The 7118-nt window shown below is 42.0% G+C and overlaps 1 long non-coding RNA gene across 1 annotated transcript; it reads right to left on the reverse strand.

The window, feature by feature from the left end:
* Positions 1-329: 329 nt before the first annotated feature.
* LOC127001409 (uncharacterized) lies at positions 330-1014 on the reverse strand. Its single transcript, XR_007755257.1, has 2 exons — positions 828-1014; positions 330-624 (listed from the first exon to the last, which is right to left on the reverse strand). It is a non-coding gene; the product is annotated as an uncharacterized LOC127001409 (long non-coding RNA).
* Between the last annotated feature and the right edge of the window lie 6104 nt (positions 1015-7118).

Genomic DNA, 7118 nt, shown 5'->3' on the forward strand with positions numbered 1-7118 from the left:
TTTTGTTCCGTAACCTGCAGCGTCGCCGTGGAGGAAAAACACAGACCATTGGATTTCACCGTCTTTTGACCCCTCGCCCGTTGCCTCATTTTTCTGTCCGGTTGTATTTTTATCCTCAGTCAAACCTACCTTCGGCTTTAGATGTTGTTGTTTTTTTATTCATTTTTTGAGGGAACGGAGGAGGGGAAAGAGGATTTGGAGTAGGAGGAGGAGGGGAAAGAGGAGGAGGAGTAGGAGGAAGAGGAGGAGGTTGTTCATGGCTTTATCAATTGTTATTTTTACGGCCATGTCTATTCTAGGTAAGGGCAGTTCTTATACAGGGTGGGGCAAATCAAATGCCCGAGTTTTGAAAGGCGCGAGCAACGGCTGTAGTGATGATGGTAAGATGTGTGTGGTCTCGTTGCGACCAACAAACACCGCCGTTTTCAGAAGCAGCCATGCCTTGGTCGGGAGAACATCGCGGCTTTGCAGTGCGCACGTTTCTCGAAAATGGCCGTTCTGTCGTCGCCACTCAGCGCTCCTTCCGCCTGCACTTCAACATTCCACGTCATGGTCCCATCCCTGATGGCAAGGCAATCAGGCGTTGGATTGAAGCATTGGAAGAAACTGGTTCCACAAGAAGACCTAGGGGTAATGGAAGACCAAAAACGGTAAGAACGCCAGAAAATGTGGCCTTAGTTAAAGCAGCTGTGGAACAGTCACCAACACGCTCTGCCCGGAAGCATTCACTTGCATTGGCCATATCTAACCGATCTTTCAGGCGGATATTGCGTTACGATTTATCGTTCCATCCATACAAAATAATGATTGTTCAAGAATTTACTGACTTTGAAAATCGCAGGAATTGCTGCCAGGAAATGTTGAACCGCATCCCCGAACCGTCAACTTTTTTCAGCAGTGACGAGGCCCACTTCCACCTTTCTGGAAACGTGAATAAGCAAAATTATCGCTATTGGGCTGAAAACAACCCAAGAGAACTTCACCAGAGACCGCTCCATGCCCCTAAAGTTACTGTTTGGTTAGCAGTTTCCAAATTTGGGGTAATTGGGCCTTATTTCTTTGAGGAGGATGGAAGATCTTTCACCATCAACTCTGAACGTTATCTTGCGATGTAGTAAGACTTTTTTGAACCGAAATTGGAAGAATTAAGTGAGGAAACAAATTTGGGAGACATCTGGTTCCAACAAGATGGAGCAACAGCCCACACTGCTCAAGTTGTAATGGTCAAATTGCGACAGATGTTCCCGGCACGCCTGGTCTCTCGGAGGGGTGATGTCGAGTGGCCCCCACGCTCACCTGATTTGAGCATTTGCGACTTCTTCCTGTGGGGATATCTGAAGGAGAAAGTGTTCAGAAGTCGGCCACACAATTTGGAAGAACTGAAGATGCGAATTCGGGAGGAAATAGCGGCAATACCACTTGAGATGTGCCGAAGAGCAGCAGAAAACTTCAGACATCGCCTTCAACAGTGCATCGCTACAGATGGCCACCATCTTCCTGATGCCATCTTCAAAAAGTGATCACACAAACGGCATTGTATACTGATTCGAATAAAACAAAAAATAATTCTGTAAGTATTGTTTTACTTTTCCTAATAGCCTATCAAAACTCGGGCATTTGATTTGCCCCACCCTGTATGTGTTACTGCATTTTAACGCCCGTCTTCCTCTCTTACGAACCTAGAGAAGCAAATTAGAACCACTCGCAGACGCTGGAAATTGATAATCATTTTAGAGTTACGAAAGAGAAACGAAATACAACACAGACAATCGTAGAGATAGATAGCGGAATAGATAGATAGTTACTTAGGCTAGGTTACGTTAGTTAGTTATATAGATAGTTAGATAGATAGAGATAGAGAGAGGTAGATAGAGTCGTTGAGATAGATAGCGGAATTGGTAGATAGTTAGGTTAGGCTAGGTTACGTTAGTTAGTTATATAGATAGATAGATAGAAACAGAGAGAGGTAGATAGAGTCGTAGAGATAGATAGCGGAATTGGTAGATAGTTAGGTTAGGTTACGTTAGTTAGTTATATAGATAGTTAGATAGAAACAGAGAGAGGTAGATAGAGTCGTATAGGTAGCGGGATTGATAGATAGATAGTTAGTTAGGTTAGGTTACGTTAGTTAGTTATATAGATAGTTAGATAGATAGACAGAGACAGATAGAGAGAGGGGTAGACAGAGAGAAAGACAGACAGACAGAAAAACAGACCTAAGACCGCCAATACATAGGTTACGTTAGCTAGTTATATAGATAGTTAGATAGATAGACACAGACAGATAGAGAGAGGGGTAGACAGAGAGAAAGACAGACAGACAGAAAAACAGACCTAAGACCACCAATATCACAGGACACGAAAATAAGTCAGTCACTGCTCCAATCACCTTTTCCTCTTCTATTTCTTGTTTTCCTCACGCCCAAAGACTCTGATAATTAGGAAGAAGAAGAAGATGAAGAAGAAGAAGAAGAAGAAGAAGAAGAAGAAGAAGAAGAGGAAGAAGAAGAAGAAGGTGATGATGATGAAGATGAAGATGAAGAAGAAGAAAAAGAAGAAGAAAAGGAATAATAATAATAGTAATAATAATAATAATAATAATAATAATAATAATAATAATAATAATAATAATAATAATAATAATAAGGAAAAGAAGAAGCCTGTAAGTGTGTTTTCCTAGTATTTCTCTCTCTCCCTCTCCTCTCTTCTCCCTCTCCTCGCTTCTCCCTCTCTCTCTTCTTCCTCCCTCTCTCCCTCTCTCCCTCCCTTCCTCTGTTCCTGAAGCCAGCCGTAGGGAGAGGAAAAAGAGAAAGAAAGGGAAAGAAAAGGAAGCCAAAGAAGTAAAGATTGTTTTCTCTCTCTCTCTCTCTCTCTCTCTCTCTCTCTCTCTCTCTCTCTCTCTCTCTCTCTCTCTCTCTCTCTCTCTCTCTCTCTCTCTCTCTCTCTCTCTCTCTCTCATTGTCCGTTTTTCTTTTTTTTAGGTGAACTGGAAAAAAAAGATGAAAAAAAGGAAAATGAATAGAAAATGAACACACACACACACACACACACACACACACACACACACACACACACACACACACACACACACACACACACACAGACCTCCCACACACACACGTTCCCACCATCACCCCCCCCGTCCCCCCATGCCTTGCTGATTAATTAACACAAAAATCTAATTAATGGAAGAAAAACTCGATCACTCTAATCTCCAGAACGTGACCCAACGCTTTTAAATTGAGAGAGAGAGAGAGAGAGAAACCGTGAGGGTCAGAATATCTTTACCTGGGCTCTGAATATGGACAGGTGAGGTTAGTAAGGTCAGGTGAGGACAGGTAGAATCAGAGCCGAGGGACGATTTTTTTCACAGGTAAAATTAAAATGATAACTCTGAAGCATTTATTTTTCCCTTGAAAGTTAGACGTTGGGTCACAAATTCTGTCGATGTGAAAACTGTGGAAAAAAAAAAAAGTATTAGATGTCTAGAGAAAAAACCTTGAATCATATACAGCTTCAGGGATTTGTAAAAGGTGGAAAAGGCAAGTTAGGTGTTAGGTCTCAAATTATGTAGATGTGAAAACTTAGTAAAAAAGTATTAGATATTTAGAGAAAAACACTTAGAATCATACGTAGCTTCAGGGATTTGTAAAAGATGGAAAAGGCAAGTTAGGTGTTAGGTCTCAAACTCTGTAGATGTGAAAACTGAGGTAAAAAAAGTATTAGATATCTACAGAAAAGAAACACTTAGAATCATATACAGCTTCAGGGATTTGTAAAAGATGGAAAAGGCAAGTTAGATGTTGGGTCACGAATTCTGTCGATGTGAAAACTGAGGTGAAATGTGTGTATGACTAAGGTGTATGGGATAAGAATACACACACACACACACACACACACACACACACACACGCACACACACACTCATGACTCTGAACCACGAACCTAAAAAAAACACGTCAGATCCCCTTTTGGGCATTCGAAAATAGTTGATCTGAGAGCTTTTATAATCTGAGAATGCCAACCTAACAGCGAATCCAAGTCCAAGGTATCTATAAAGTAACTAACGGGCAGCAATAAGCCAGAAACATTGATTACCTCTTAAACTGGTCCCAGGATCTCTTGGCGCGCATTACGGAAGATTTGCGCTCATTAGTGTAACGAGATGCTTGCAGGTGGCGTTAGTGTTGCTTCAAGTGGTCTAGGATGCGCGTCTGTGTTCCTGTGTTGCTTTCCGCTGTGTTGTGTTTGTGTTGTGAGAGATACCTGGTGTTGTGGTATGCAAGAATATAGTTTACTTTGTTAGTGTTATTCCCCCACGGTATGATCATATACTAGACTCGTGACCGGAATAGGATATGAACGGGAATATGAGAAAATGAATATGTATGAAGATAGACAGAGAAGAAAAAAAGGAAAGAAAAAGTGGATGAAGGAAAGAAAGGAAGGGAAATGAAGGAGAGGGGACGAACGAGAGGGTTAAATATTGCGTGTGTGTGTGTGTGTGTGTGTGTGTGTGTGTGTGTGTGTGTGTGTGTGTTTTAATGTTTACGTTGGACGGAGGGGAAACTGATTTTAATAGTGACTGTATGTGAGTGTATGTGTGAATATGTGTGTGTGTGTGTGTGTGTGTGTGTGTGTGTGTGTGTGTGTGTATTACATCGTGTTCGCTAATAGGCATAATATCACGTTATGGAGTGTTGCTTTTTGCGTTGCTTTTGTTAAACTGTGTGGGAACAAAAAGAGTAAATATGAATGTATGTTCGTATGGCCGTTACGCTAAGTGAGATGTGTGTATGACTCTATTGCAGGGGATCATTGTGACGTGTGTGTGTGTGTGTGTGTGTGTGTGTGTGTGTGTGTGTGTGGTAGTGATTTTGTCAACGATGGAGGGAGGAGGGAGAGAGAGAAGGGAGGGGAGGAAGGGTGAGAAAGAGAGGAAGACGGAAGGGAGGAGAGGGGAGAGAGAAGGAGTGGGAAAGGGAGGACAGAGGAGAGAGAAAAGGGGGAAGAGAGAAGAGGGATTGAAGGAGAGGAGAAGGGCGAGAGAGAGAGAGAGAGAGAGAGAGAGAGGGAGGAGAGTGAGCAACAGACATACAGACAGATAGACAGACAGAGGCAGAGAGAGAGAGAGAGAGGGGCTGAAACTGCACCGGAAAATTAATGTTGAGATAAAATGAATGCATAAAAAAAATACATTGTAATCTATTTCCCTTTTGAATCTGTTTATATTATGTCACAAAAATGTCACGTGCATATGAACGAAGAGGGGAAGGAAATTTGGCTATATGGGTTTTATTATGAGAGAGAGAGAGAGAGAGAGAGTTGGAGTAAGAAGAAAATAAATAAATTAAAAAAATGAGAAAAAGTAAGAAAATGAAGGAAAATGAAGGAAAACAGTTACGAAGAGAGAGAGAGAGAATGACTAACGTACTCATAAACTCGAATTAAAAAAAAAAGGAAAAATTGGGGTCACACACACACACACACACACACACACACACACACGCACACGCACACACGCACACACTAATTCCCAAGCGTGATGAGCCTTGTGTCGCTGCGAATCGAGACAGTTTCACTTAGGTTCGAATCACGCCTCACTTCCTTGTTACGGCCGTTTACCTCTCTCTCTCTCTCTCTCTCTCTCTCTCTCTCTCTCTCTCTCTCTCTCTCTCTCTCTCTCTCTCGTTCGGTCTTTCTTACCTTGTTTATCATTTCTTTTCCTTTTTGTCCCATTTCTGGTTCATCTTTTCTCTCTTTTCTTTTCCTTCTTACAGAATTTTGCGGAAGGTATTGTTTTCAGTTGTGTAAATTGTTTTTGTTTTTTGTTTGTTTTGTCTGTAACCCGATAACTTTTGAACCATTACAGCTAGGATGTGGAAACTTCATAGGTGGACTACGAATGGACCCACACAGGACAAGGTCAATTTTCAAGGTCAAAGGTCAAAGGTCAAGGTCACCGAGGTCAAAATTATAACTTGCACGAGTTTTGAGAGGTGAAGCAGGGGAGGACCTCGCCCAAGACTTAATTTCATATCTTCACATTTTGAGCACTCCGACCAGAGGGTGTTGGCAGCGGGCGGCCTCGTTTTCCTTTAATTCTCTTTCCTTTCCCTTCCTTTCCCTTGTCTCCCTTTCCTTCCTCCCTTTCCCTTCCGTTCTTTTCCTTTCTCATCTTCAATCTTTTAATCTTCACACGCACACACATTTTTATTTCTATTCTCCTGTGTGTGTGTGTGTGTGTGTGTGTGTGTGTGTGTGTCAGTAAGTATGTAAGTCTTCAGCGCCTGCCAGTAATCGTAACAGAGGGCGAACAAAACCCAGCACAGAGCGATGAGAGCGTCGAGTGCGCGACCTTTCCTGGGATTCATTACTTCGACACACTGTTCGTAAGTCCCATCGATTGCTTACTCTACTGATTTCCACACCGCCAGTCTTTCCTTCTCTCTTTAATCCCTTTGGTTCAGGTTCTATTGCTTTCTTCTGTCTTTTATATAGTTAGTGTTTTACAGAGGGAGGCAGCTCAAGGCGTTACTGAAAAAGAGAATACAGTCTTTCCTTCTCTCTTTAATCCCTTTGGTTCAGGTTCTATTGCTTTCTTCTGTCTTTTATATAGTTAGTGTTTTACAGAGGGAGGCAGCTCAAGGCGTTACAGAAAAAGAGAATACAGTCTTTCCTTCTCTCTTTAATCCCTTTGGTTCAGGTTCTATTACTTTCTTCTGTACTTTATTTATTTAGTTTTTACAGAGGGAGGCAGCTCACGGCGGTGCAGAAAAGAAAATATAAACAGAGGGAAAGGGAATGAGAAAGAGTTAGGGAGGTAGAGATGAAGAAAGGAGAAAGAGGAGACAGAGAAAGAACCTGAAGGGCAGAGAGCTTGAGAATATAAAAAAAAGAGAGAAAACAAAGAGAAAGGAAGGGAAATCGCTTAAGGGAAGGCTTTAGGAAAGAGAGGGAGTCAGAGATGAAGAAGGGAGAAAGAGGAGATAGAGAAGGGACCTGAAGGGCAGACAGCTTGAGAATGTAAAAGAGAAAAATAAAGAGGGGATGGGAGGCAGCTTAAGGAAAAGGAAGACAGCTCAATGGGAAGGTAATGAGAAAGAGAAAGGGAGGTA

The sequence above is a fragment of the Eriocheir sinensis genome, chromosome 20 (genome assembly GCF_024679095.1).
Source record: "Eriocheir sinensis breed Jianghai 21 chromosome 20, ASM2467909v1, whole genome shotgun sequence".
Lineage (NCBI taxonomy): Eukaryota > Metazoa > Arthropoda > Malacostraca > Decapoda > Varunidae > Eriocheir > Eriocheir sinensis.